The sequence below is a fragment of the Salmo salar genome, chromosome 02 (genome assembly GCF_965601325.2).
Source record: "Salmo salar chromosome 02, fSalSal1, whole genome shotgun sequence".
In the NCBI taxonomy this organism is placed as follows: Eukaryota; Metazoa; Chordata; class Actinopteri; order Salmoniformes; family Salmonidae; genus Salmo; species Salmo salar.
Window position 1 is genome coordinate 65,871,848 of NC_138292.1, and position 12,978 is coordinate 65,884,825.

Genomic DNA, 12,978 nt, shown 5'->3' on the forward strand with positions numbered 1-12,978 from the left:
TCGACAAACCATTTCTGTATGGACCTCGCTTTGTGTACGGGGACATTGTCATGCTGTAACAGGAAAGGGCCTTCCCTAAACTGTTGCCATAAAGTTGGAAACGCAGAATCATCTAGAATGTAATTGTATGCTGTAGTGTTAAGATTTCCCTTCAGTGGAACTAAAGGGCCTAACCCAAACCATGAAAAACAGCCCCAGACCATTATTCCTCCTCCACCAAACTTTATTTAACCAGGTAGGCAAGTTGAGAACAAGTTCTCATTTACAATTGCGACCTGGCCAAGATAAAGCCAAGCAGTTTGACACATACAACAACACACACATGGAGTGAAACAAACATACAGTCAATAATACAGTAGAAAATACGTCTATATACAATGTGAGCAAATTAGGTGAGATAAGGGAGGTAAAGGCAAAAAAAAAAGGCCATGGTGGCAAAGTAAATACAATATAGCAAGTAAAACACTGGAATGGTAGATTTGTAGTGGAAGAAAGTGCAAAGTAGAAATAGAAATAATGGGGTGCAAAGGAGCAAAATAAATAAATACAGTAGGGGAAGAGGTAGTTGTTTGGGCTAAATTATAGATGGGCTATGTACAGGTGCAGTGATCTGTGAGCTGCTCTGACAGCTGGTGCTTAAAGCTAGTGAGGGAGATAAGTGTTTCCAGTTTCAGAGAGTTTTGTAGTTTGTTCCAGTCATTGGCAGCAGAGAACTATAAGGAGAGATGGCCAAAGGAGGAATTCGCTTTGGGGGTGACCAGAGAGACATGCACTGCCAGTCTTATGGATAATTTTATAAAGATAAATTATTTAACGCTGTGTACCTGTGCTTGTCCTGATTGTTATAGAGTTATCAGTGTGTGTTGCAATCCATAGTTTTTTAAATATATATAAAAAAGGCATTCTATTCATCCCCTGCCAAAACTAAGCTGTTCTTTCTCTGTTTTAACAATGGCTCCCTTGGTGGAGGTCGCGTAAAATGCAATTTTTGTTTAAAAAAACGACTTGTTGCAGCACCCAAAGAAAATAAAGCTGTTACACAGGCCAAACAGTTACAAGGTACACATTAAAGAATGGGCATTTCTGCAAGTATCGACTGTTACTGACTCAATGTAGTCGGAGGTACACTCTGCCGACCCTCATCGCAACTCGGCTCCATTGAAAAATATGGAGTTGAGTTATATAAATACAGACCAAGAAAGAACCAAAAAATGCTAAATAATAATGATGATGCACTTATCTTTATTCTAGATCAATGTCAAGGTGACATTCCTATTTAATAGCCTATGTAAGCAAAAAATTGACATATCCATAGATTTTTTTTGCCACACTGTCACTGGGTGGGCCAGTCAAAGTAAGATTAAGCGTCGATGCGTCGTACGTATTTTAGGAGGCGGAAGGCTTGCATTACCTGTATGGACTTCGACAATCCTGTGTGGCGTGGTAGGCTACTGAACGACACCTCACACTCAAGCAGTTATCTCAAACTTAAACTTGGGTCCATGTTGTCATCGACTAAAAGCCGAAAACAATAACTATTTCCCCGCCTCAATAGCCTATTGACTTGCCTGGCAGCGATGGGTCGGCGTTCTGATACTTTCTGTTAGGAAGGCATCTCGCGGACTACCCCCCGTGGATCTCGCACGAGCTCAGGTAAGTTGCCGCTCTGAAACAATTCATATCAGAAATATTTAGGAACTTTTTTTTTTTAAACGTATTCTTTATCTTTCATACATTTGAACTTAAAAAAGAACGTCCATGAATTGTTTTGAAAATAGATTATGTGAAATAGATTACAAACTACTTTTGGAAACGAAATTGTGTCTTCAATTTTGTCTGACAGATGCTTTTCTCACAAGGAATGGCAGGGGCCATAACGAACTATAAAATCAATTGGCTCATGTGCAAGAAGCTGTGTTTTCCTGACTCATTGTGTAGTGTACTGTAATACATGTGTCATAAAGTGTCAGTTTTTTAAATATAGGATAAGTTATAGGCTGGCTACCCTATAAAAGTGTCGGCTACTTTCACAAAGCATGTTGAAATGTTCATGGTTTTGGTCAATATAAGTAAAGTTTTCAGAATGAAATAGTTGCATTCTCAGTCATTAGCTAGGCTATTTGCTTTAAATACACTGACACGAGGGAAACCAAATTACTAAGCCTGTTGTGAAATGGTCATGTACCTCTTGAATTTAAAACACCCAAGATATGATTACCTCAACTGTATCACTTTCCTTAGAGACCTCTCTTTGTTGATCAGCCATTGTTGTCTTATCATACTATAGAGAACAAAAATCTAAACACACCAGCCTGAAACACAATATGCATACATTTCAAAGGTTTTACTGAGTTACAGTTCATATAAGGAAATCAGTCAATTGAAATAAATCCATTAGGCCCTAATCTATGGATTTCACATGACTGGGAATGCAGATATACATCTGATGCTCACAGATACCTTAAAAAAAGGTAGGTACATGGATATTGCCTAGTTATATAAAGGATCAATAATAATATTTTTTTTAAATATGAAAAGTAGTCAGTATCTGGTGTGACCACCATTTGCCTCATGCAGTGCGACACATCTCCTTCTCATAGAGTTGATCAGGCTGTTGATTGTGGCCTGTGGAATGTTGTCCCACTCCTCTTCTACGGCTGTGCGAAGTTGCTGGATATTGACGAGAACTGGAACACGCTGTCGTACACGTTGATCCAGAGTATCCCAAACATGGTCAATGGGTGAAATGTCTGGTGTGTATGCAGGCCATGGAAGAACTGGGACATTTTCAGCTTCTAGGAATTGTGTATTGCACATTTTAGAGTGGCCTTTTATTGTCCCCAGCACAAGGTGCACCTGTGTAATGATCATGCCGTATAATCAGCTTCTTGATATGCCACACCTGTCAGGTGGATGGATTGTCTTGGCAAACAATAAATGCTCACTAACAGGGATGTAAACAAATTTGTGCACAACATTTGAGAGAAATAAGTCTTTATTGCGTATGAAACATTTCTGGCATCTTTTGTTTCAGCTCATGAAACATGGGACCAACACTTTACATGTTGCGTTTATGTTTTTGTTCAGTGTAGTTTATCCACTTTGGACTACAGTTCCGGCTACAGGCCAGCCCCTCATTTTCCCGTGCAAGGATCATAGATACTGTAGGAGACACCTCAGGAGAAACATATTCTATTCCCTCCCCTATTCCCTCTATTCCATCCCCTTTTGAAAACACAAAATAAGTCTTTCTTCCTAAATTATAGGTTATTATCAGGTGTTGCTTATAATCCAGTCTTTGTGTCAGATGAGTTTTCTAAGCAGGTTGGCATTTAGTGTCATGAATCTTGCCCTGGAGGTTAGAGACCTCTCTAATGCCCAGAAAGCTCAGATTCAAACTCCCATTCACCAGCCCTGCAAGCGTCATAATGTCAAAATACACTCAGTGGCCAGTTTATTAGGCACACCACCCTGTTCACGAAATGGATCGCTCCTGAGTCACGGGGCTGTGGCTTGCTATATAAAGCAGGCAGACAGGCATCGAGGCATTCAGTTACTGTTCGATTGAACGTTAGAATGGGCAAAACGAGTGACCTAAGGAACTTTGAGTGTGGTATGATCGCTGGTGCCAGGCGCGCCGGATCCAGTATCTAAAAAATGGCCGCCCTCCTGGGCTTCTCACGCACGACAGTGTCTAGAGTTTACAGAGAATGGTGCGACAAACAAAATGGCCCCATCCTGCCTGGTGTCAACGGTACAGGCTGGTGGCGGTGGTGTACTGGTGTGGGGAATTTTTTCTTGGCAAATGTTAGATTCCTTGATAGCAATTGAGCAACAATTGAACGCCATGCACCAAACAAGTCAGGCTGTTTGGAGGCAAAGCGGGGCCCGACCCGGTACTCTATGGGTGTACGTAATCAAATTGGCCATCGAGTGTACGTTCGTTACTCACCAAATTTTTGCTGAGCAACTATCTTTATTTACTACCGTTACGGCCGGTATGCACTTCCAAAAAAGGTTGCTTGTAAATGTTTACTTAGACCTTTTTTGAAAGTACCTACCGGCCGTAACGGGGGTAAATGAAGATAGTTGCTCAGCGAAACTCTTTGGTGAGTAACAAACATATTTTGACATTATAATGCTTGCAGTGTTGGTGAATGGGAGTTTGAATCGGAGCTTCCTGGGCGCTAGAGAGGTCTCTAACGCACAGATACTGGGGCTCCTTGTAGGCAGCTCTGCAGAGTGGTCACTAGCTGGCACAGCCACAAAGACATACAATCAGATTGTAACCTTAACCTTGACCACACTGCTAACCCTAATCCCTAACCCTAACTTTAAATAAAGACCAAAAGCTCATTTTTACAATATAGCCAATTTTGACGTTACAGCTGGCACATCTAGCAGAAATCGCTCGGTTCTGCCTCCAGGGCAAAATTCATGACAGTAAATGTCAACCTGCATCTTCTAATGTGGGGCAGGCTTACTAACCTAAACATTGATATTTATAGTGACTATAACTAAAGCCATACATTATGATATGTTGTTTATGATATGCTTATTTTTGGTTTAATCCTCAACTGCTCACTTCCTCATTCTTTCTGCATCCTCCTCTTCTTCCTCACTTTGCTACAGTGATCAGGATGATACCAGTAACTGAGTTCCGGAACTTTGCCTCATCACAGAACCCCGAGTTCCGGGTTCTAAAGCCATGGTGGGATGTGTTCTCGGAATACCTATGTATCGCCATGCTCATGATCGGTGTGTTCGGATGCACCTTACAGGTAAGACTAAACTCAAACAAACTAACCACCAATGAAGGTATACATTTTCATTGAATGATGAGTAGATTTAAGTAAAAACTGGAACATTCACTGTCTTCTTGGTAAGCAACTCCAGTGTAGAGCCTTGTGTTTTAGGTTATTTTCCTGCTGAAAGGTGAATTCATCTCCCAGTGCCTGGTGGAAAGCAGACTGAACCAGGTTTTCCTCTAGGGTTTTGCCTGTGCTTAGCTCCATTCTGTTTCTTTTGTATCCTGAAAAATCCCCAGTCCTTAACAATTACAAGCATACCCATAACATGATGCAGCCACCACTATGCTTGAAAATATGGAGAGTGGTACTCAGTAATGTGTTGTATTGGATTTGTCCCAAACATTTTGTATTCAGGACAAAAAGTGTATTGCTTTTCCATTTTTTTGTTTGTTGCAGTTTTACTTTAATGCCTTGTTGCAAACAGGATGCATGTTTTGGAATATTTTTTTTCTGTACAGGCTTTCTTCTTTTCACTCTGTCAATAAGGCTAGTATTGTGGAGTAACTACAATGTTGTTGGTTGATCCATCTTCAGTTTTCTCTTATCACAGCCATTACACTCTGTAACTGTTTTTAAGTCACCATTGGCCTCATGGTGAAATCCCTGAGTAGTTTCCTTTTTCTCCAGCAAATGAGTTAGGAAGGACACCTGTATCTTTGTAGTGAATGGGTTTATTGATACACAATCCAAAGTGTAATTAATAACATCACCATGCTCAAAGAGATAATCAATGTTTGTTTTTTATTTTATTTTTACCCATCTACCAATAGGTGCCCTTCTTTGTGAGGCATTGGAAAACCTCCCTGGTCTTTGTGGTTGAATCTGTGTTCGAAATTCACTGCTCGACTAAGGGACCTTAGAGATAATTGGATGTGTGGGGCACAGAGATGAGGTAGTCATTCCAAAATCATGTTAAACACTATTATTGCACACAGAGTGAGTCCATGCAACTTATTATGTGACTTGTTTAGCACATTTGTACTCCTGATCTTATTTAGGCTTGCCATAACAAAGGGATTGAATACTTATTGACTCAAGACATTTCAGCGTTACATTTTTTCTAAATTTAAAGAAAAAGAACAAAATTCCACTTTGACATTCTGGTTGTATTGTGTGTAGGCTAGTGACAAAAAAATCTCGATTTAATCAACTGACCCACCTGAGAAAGTCAAGCTTTCGTAAGGCACCATTCTAATCGGGGGGAGGGGGGGGATATTTTTCTTCAAATATTTTTAGATTTTTTGTTGTGATTTATCAGTGGGTGCTGCAGCACCCTCAGCACTTTTACTTCTTGTGGCTATGGAGGCCGATAACATCAGTCAGAGTAATGATGGCCAACTATTGAATTTTGTAGTTTTGTCAACAACAAAAAACTACACTGCTCAAAAAAATTAAGGGAACACTAAAATAACACATCTTAGATCTGAATGAAATAAATAATCTTATTAAATACTTTTTTCTTTACATAGTTGAATGTGCTGACAACAAAATCACACAAAAATAATCAATGGAAATCCAATTTATCAACCCATGGAGGTCTGGATTTGGAGTCACACTCAAAATTAAAGTGGAAAACCACACTACAGGCTGATCCAACTTTGATGTAATGTCCTTAAAACAAGTCAAAATGTGGCTCAGTAGTGTGTGTGGCCTCCACGTGCCTGTATGACCTCCCTACAACGCCTGGGCATGCTCCTGATGAGGTGGCGGATGGTCTCCTGAGGGATCTCCTCCCAGACCTGGACTAAAGCATCCGCCAACTCCTGGACAGTCTCTGCAACGTGGCGTTGGTGGATGGAGCGAGACATGATGTCCCAGATGTGCTCAATTGGATTCAGGTCTGGGGAACGGGCGGGCCAGTCCATAGCATCAATGCCTTCCTCTTGCAGGAACTGCTGACACACTCCAGCCACATGAGGTCTAGCATTGTCTTGCATTAGGAGGAACCCAGGGCCAACCGCACCAGCATATAGTCTCACAAGGGGTCTGAGGATCTCATCTCGGTACCTAATGGCAGTCAGGCTACCTCTGGCGAGCACATGGAGGGCTGTGCGGCCCCCCAAAGAAATGCCACCCCACACCATGACTGACCCACCGCCAAACCGGTCATGCTGGAGGATGTTGCAGGCAGCAGAACGTTCTCCACGGCGTCTCCAGACTCTGTCACGTCTGTCACGTGCTCAGTGTGAACCTGCTTTCATCTGTGAAGAGCACAGGGCTCCAGTGGCGAATTTGCCAATCTTGGTGTTCTCTGGCAAATGCCAAACGTCCTGCACGGTGTTGGGCTGTAAGCACAACCCCCACCTGTGGACGTCGGGCCCTCATACCACCCTCATGGAGTCTGTTTCTGACCGTTTGAGCAGACACATGCACATTTGTGGCCTGCTGGAGGTCATTTTACAGGGCTCTGGCAGTGCTCCTCCTGCTCCTCCTTGCACAAAGGCGGAGGTAACGGTCCTGCTGCTAGGTTGTTGCCCTCCTACGGCCTCCTCCACGTCTCCTGATGTACTGGCCTGTCTCCTGGTAGCTCCTCCATGCTCTGGACACTACGCTGACAGACACAGCAAACCTTCTTGCCACAGCTCGCAGTGATGTGCCATCCTGGATGAGCTGCACTACCTGAGCCACTTGTGTGGGTTGTAGACTCCGTCTCATGCTACCACTAGAGTGAAAGCACTGCCAGCATTCAAAAGTGACCAAAACATCAGCCAGGAAGCATAGGAACTGAGAAGTGGTCTGTGGTCACCACCTGCAGAACCACTCCTTTATTGGGGGTGTCTTGCTTATTGCCTATAATTTCCACCTGTTGTCTATTCCATTTGCACAACAGCATGTGAAATGTATTGTCAATCAGTGTTGCTTCCTAAGTGGACAGTTTGATTTCACAGAAGTGTGATTGACTTGGAGTTACATTGTGTTGTTTAAGTGTTCCCTTTATTTTTTTGAGCAGTGTATTTTGTTCAAAACATAATTGTTTTTACCCTTAAGTGTGTGTATTTTACTGTATTTATTCTTGGGATATTGTTTTTCAACAGGAAAAATTCAAAAGATAGCTGGAGTGTTTCTTTAAAGCACATAGCAGATTAGCCCCCGGGGCATCATTGCAACAGCTGAATGTAAGCACCTAATGGAACTGTTGGATCTTGACAGATTTTGGCAGTGTGTAGCCTGTAGCGATAAGAATAGGTGTGCCTACAGTGTATGAAATAAAAATACTTGGCATTACTTACTTTATGTAAATTAAATATAATTTGACCTGAATAAGTTTACCTGTTATTAGTGATATGTGAGGACAACTTAAAAAGCAAAATAATGTACAATCATATGTAGAAAGCATTTGGCCCTGGATTATGAAAACATTTTAGATTTGATTAGTGTGTCCTGTTTGAATCTACTCCTGCCACGTAACAAAGCATTCTTATCAGTGGTGGTGACCTCCAAGTGGGAAGGGGAAAGAGAGACACACTAACTAGTGTTTCCCCTATATGCATTTAGCACCGCCGCTGCTAAATCGACCAATGTTTTCCCCTGGAATCAGGTCACTAACTCCGTATTTAATATGTCATCTTCTCATCACACGATCCTAATCATTGGTTGATATCAGACCTGGGTTCAAACGGTATTTGAAAGAAAACAAATACTATTTGAACCCATGGCTGTTAGATATAAACTGGAACAGGAAAGAAATAGATCCCAAAAATCTAAGCCTTATGTTATGTATGTGATTAGAGGTAGACTACTCTGCATGTTGTTCCATTGCCTAATCTTTCCAATAGCACTCACTCTGCTTCTCTTTCTCTTTTTCCCTCCCTCTCTCCGTCATAGCTCACCCAGGAGAAGATCTCCTGCCTTCCCAGCCATTTCTCCAGCTCAACTCCAGAGGCCATCGATTGCAGCCACATCCGCAGCCACGGCGAGAACGAGACATGGGAGCACCATACCTTAGTCAAGCCCGTCAGGTAGGTAGCCTAGAGCTAGAGGTTAGAATCCCAGCTCCTAATGGGGGAAATCTGGTGGCCAGATAAAGCAAAAAGACACATGTCTATTTGGATAGTTTGGATCTGTTGATAACCAACTTCTTGCTAAGGTTAGGGTTAGGTTTAGAATAAGGTTTACGTTTAGAGTATAGTATTTGGGTTAGAGCGAGGTTAGTAGATAGTTAGTTGAAATTTTACTGATAGTCTGTACAGCATCTACAGATGGACTATCCAAATTCTTCTTTTACAGCCCTATCATCCGGGAGGTGTACGGACGCAAGAACAACCTTGACATCCACCAGTACATCTTCGTCAACCATTACTGCTACGAACGAGCCGTGCACTGGTACGGCAAGTACTTCCCCTACCTGGTGGTAATCCACACATTGATCTTCATGGTGGCCAGCAGCTTCTGGTTCAAGTTCCCTGGGACGTCGTCCAAGATCGAGATCTTTGTCACCATCCTGGGGAAGTGTTTCGACTCACCGTGGACCACCCGGGCGCTGAGTGAGGTGTCTGAGGAGCGTGGCGAGGAAAAGATGGTGATATGGAGGAAGAACACCATGTCGAAGTCGATGGCATCGGCGTTCGCTGCCTCGCCGGACAGTGAGCCAGGGGAGGAGGAGGAGATGGTGGGACTTCTCCGGCAGTCGTCCATCAAGTCAAATCCAGAGAAGAAGAACCCGGAACTGCAGCCAGCGGATTCACTCTTGGACAAGAAGGAAGGGGAGCAGGCTAAAGCTCTGTTCGAGAAGGTGAAGAAGTTCAGAACGCATGTGGAGGAGGCGGATCTGCTTTACCTGATGTATGTTCTCCAGACCTCCCTCAAGGTCTTCAAGTTCGTCCTCATCACCTGTTACAGCGCTGCATTGGTCCCCAACATTGAGATTGTAGTTCGTTGCTCAGTTCCTCCAGAGCTGACCGGCTTTGAAATCTACTGCTGCAACCACACCAAAGCCCACCTCTTCTCCAAGCTGTGCTACTGTTACATCTGCTTCGTGGGAGTCTACGGACTTCTGTGCATCTACACCCTCTATTGGCTCTTCCATCGACCTCTTAAAGAGTACTCCTTTGAGCATGTTAGACTGGAGACGGGTATCAACGACATCCCAGACGTCAAGAACGACTTTGCGTTCCTCCTCCACCTCAGCGACCAGTACGATGCGCTCTACTCCAAACGCTTCGCCGTCTTCCTCTCCGAGGTTAGCGAGAGCCGTCTTCGCCAGGTCAACCTCAACCACGAATGGCCCGGCAAGAAGCTACGGGGCCGCCTCTCCCGGAACGCTGACAACCGTCAGGAACTCCATCTCTTCATGCTCCCGGGTCTCCCCGACACCGTCTTCGATGTTCCTGAAGTGGAATCTCTCAAACTGGAGCTGCTAAACAACGTGACTATTTCCTCCAGTGTAATCCAGCTAGGTTCTCTCCAGGAGCTGTCCCTCATCCACTGCCCTGCCAAGCTCCAGCTGGCTGCCCTGACCCACCTCAGAGAGAACCTCAAGGTCCTCCGGCTAGCCTTTGAAGGACTGGAGCAGGTACCAATGTGGATGTACACACTTCAGAGCCTCGAAGAGCTCCACCTGAGTGGCACTTTGACCCACGAACTCTCCCGCAGCGCAACCTTAGACTCCCTGAGAGAACTCAAAGCTCTAAGAGTCCTGACGCTTCGCTGCCGCCTAACCAAGATCCCTCCGAGCGTTGGGGATGTGGCAGTCAACCTCCAGCGTCTCTGCATCTATAATGAGGGCCTCAAACTACAAGCCTTCAGCAGCCTAAAGAAGTTGACCAACCTGGCCTCTCTGGAGCTGACAGGATGTGAGCTGGAGCGCATCCCCAGCGCGGTCTTCAGCCTGTCAAGCCTGCAGGAACTGGACCTGAAGGAAAACAAGTTAACGACAGTAGAGGAGATCCTGAGTCTACAACATTGCCGGCGCCTGGTAACTCTTCGTCTCTGGCACAACGGCATCACCTACATCCCTGAGCACATTGCTAAGCTGAAATCCTTAGAGACGCTGAACGTCAGTTGGAACAAGCTCCGGAAACTTCCGTCACGTCTCTTCTACTGCACCAAGCTCCGGCACTTGAACCTGTCCCACAACCAGCTCACGTCGCTACCAGCCGAGGTAGGGATACTCCAGAGTCTCCAGTTCTTCTCAGCAGCCTTTAACTCCCTGGAACAGCTGCCGGAGGAGCTGTTCTCCTGCAAGAGGCTCAAGACCCTGGCGTTGGGAAACAACTGCCTGCTCTCACTTAGCCCCAGGGTGGTTAACTTGGCCCAGCTAGTGCGCCTGGAGCTCAAGGGGAACAGACTAGACTCTCTACCTCCGGAGATAGGGGACTGTCCCCTGTTGAAGACCAGTAATCTTGTGGTAGAGGACAACCTGCTGGATCTACTGCCGTCGGATGTACGGAGCAGGATGAAAGACAGTTGAGAGACACTTACTTTGCTTACTTTAAAGGGCTTTTTACTCCTGCTGGTACATAGGCTGCTGACAACAATTGAGAGATAGGATAAAGGGTCAGGTTTGGTAACACTTGATTGGTCAGAGCTGTCAGCTCCGTGGGAAAGGATTGGACCTCTGGGTGGGTTTGCAGTTATGAGGGATTCACTTTTTTAAAGGCAAATAAGAGCCCGAAAGTACGAGAGGACAAGTAAGGACAGACCTATGGACATACCGTAGCATATAAGGTTCAAGAAATGACTTTTTGGAGGGACATACAGTATAGTAATAGAATAATTAGTAAATATAATATATTTTGGTCAAATCATCTTCAAATCATGTTCACCTACTTATTGCCATGACTATACTTTTTAAAATGTTTTTTTTTAATACAAAGATGTCTATCAAATTGTCCTTGATGAAATGTCATCCTTAAAGCGTATGTCATATGATGATTCTCTTTTTTATTTAACTTGCTGGTGGCTTGGACATCGTTGCTCATGAAGGCTGTCTTGCAGGCTTGTTAATTAAGGGCACTATTCAATCTGTATCACTGAAGTGTATTGCACACTAGAAATACTGTAAAGGTTATTCCCGATTGAGCTGACCAATGCAAAGTTTACCGTGAGTGCAGCCTCCACTAACTCTGAATTTCCATGATATGGATTGATTAGAGCCTTAAGTTTACAGAGAAAAACTGGCAAAGTGAGTTACTGTTTTATGCCATAGAAAGGATGGAGGGTGATATGAACACACATGATACAAGGTAGTGGGAGGAAAACATCTAAGTATCAGTTTCTCGCTTCTCAAAGATTATACCTCTCTTGTTCAATTTATTTACCTGCTAGATTAGTTGTGTACGACTAGAGGAACCATATATTTCTGAGATCTCTAAAGAGAGAACTTCAGTTGCATCCAGCCAGAGAGTAAAAGGGATGGTGATTCTGTATCATGTTCAACTGGTTGTTTCATACAACACAAAGGGTTGTTGTATCACTGTCATGGAGATGTGACAAACGCAGAGTGAAATCTTTTCAATGCCGGTGTCTTGGGAGTTTGACCTTTTCCCACATTAACTGAGTGACTTGGAGAGTAACTCATTGAATGAATGTTTTTCATTGTGTTTTATGCATATCAGTTGAAACTAGATGGAGGCCAATTCAACTAGCTAATCATATACTGTAATACTGTAAGCTTCATTATGATACACTGCAGTACATTCATAAAGTGAAATGTGTTATTTTACAATGTAGCACACCACAACCACACAATCATGACACTGGTAGGCAATGCACAAATGTATTTCACAACGTTTTTACAATCCACCTGTAATGAGTGAATGACGTGGACCCAAGTGAAGCTTCCTTATTCCTTTGTTGTTGTCATCCCTTGGTGGTTTTGACTACCTTTTCAGCATGTGAGTCACACAACCAATGTTAAGAAATAAATGAGGGCTGAATCTAAGGTCAGCACTATAAAGGGTTGTACCTAGTACTATACTGTAGTAATACTGTAGCAGTATGAGGAGTCAGCTGACAGTACTATACTGTAGTAATACGGTAGCAGAATGAGGACTCAGCTGACAGTACTATACTGTAGTTATACTGTAGCAGAATGAGGATTCAGCTGACAGTACTATACTGTAGTAATACGGTAGCAGAATGAGGACTCAGCTGACAGTACTATACTGTAGTAATACTGTTGCAGTATGGGGAGTCAGCTGACAGTACTATACTTTAGTAATACTGT

At 43.6% G+C, this 12,978-nt stretch overlaps 1 pseudogene; it reads left to right on the forward strand.

Moving 5' to 3' along the window:
- The first annotated feature begins 9,047 nt into the window (after positions 1 to 9,047).
- Positions 9,048 to 12,675, forward strand: LOC106590256 (volume-regulated anion channel subunit LRRC8C pseudogene; annotated as a pseudogene).
- The last annotated feature ends 303 nt before the right edge of the window (positions 12,676 to 12,978 follow it).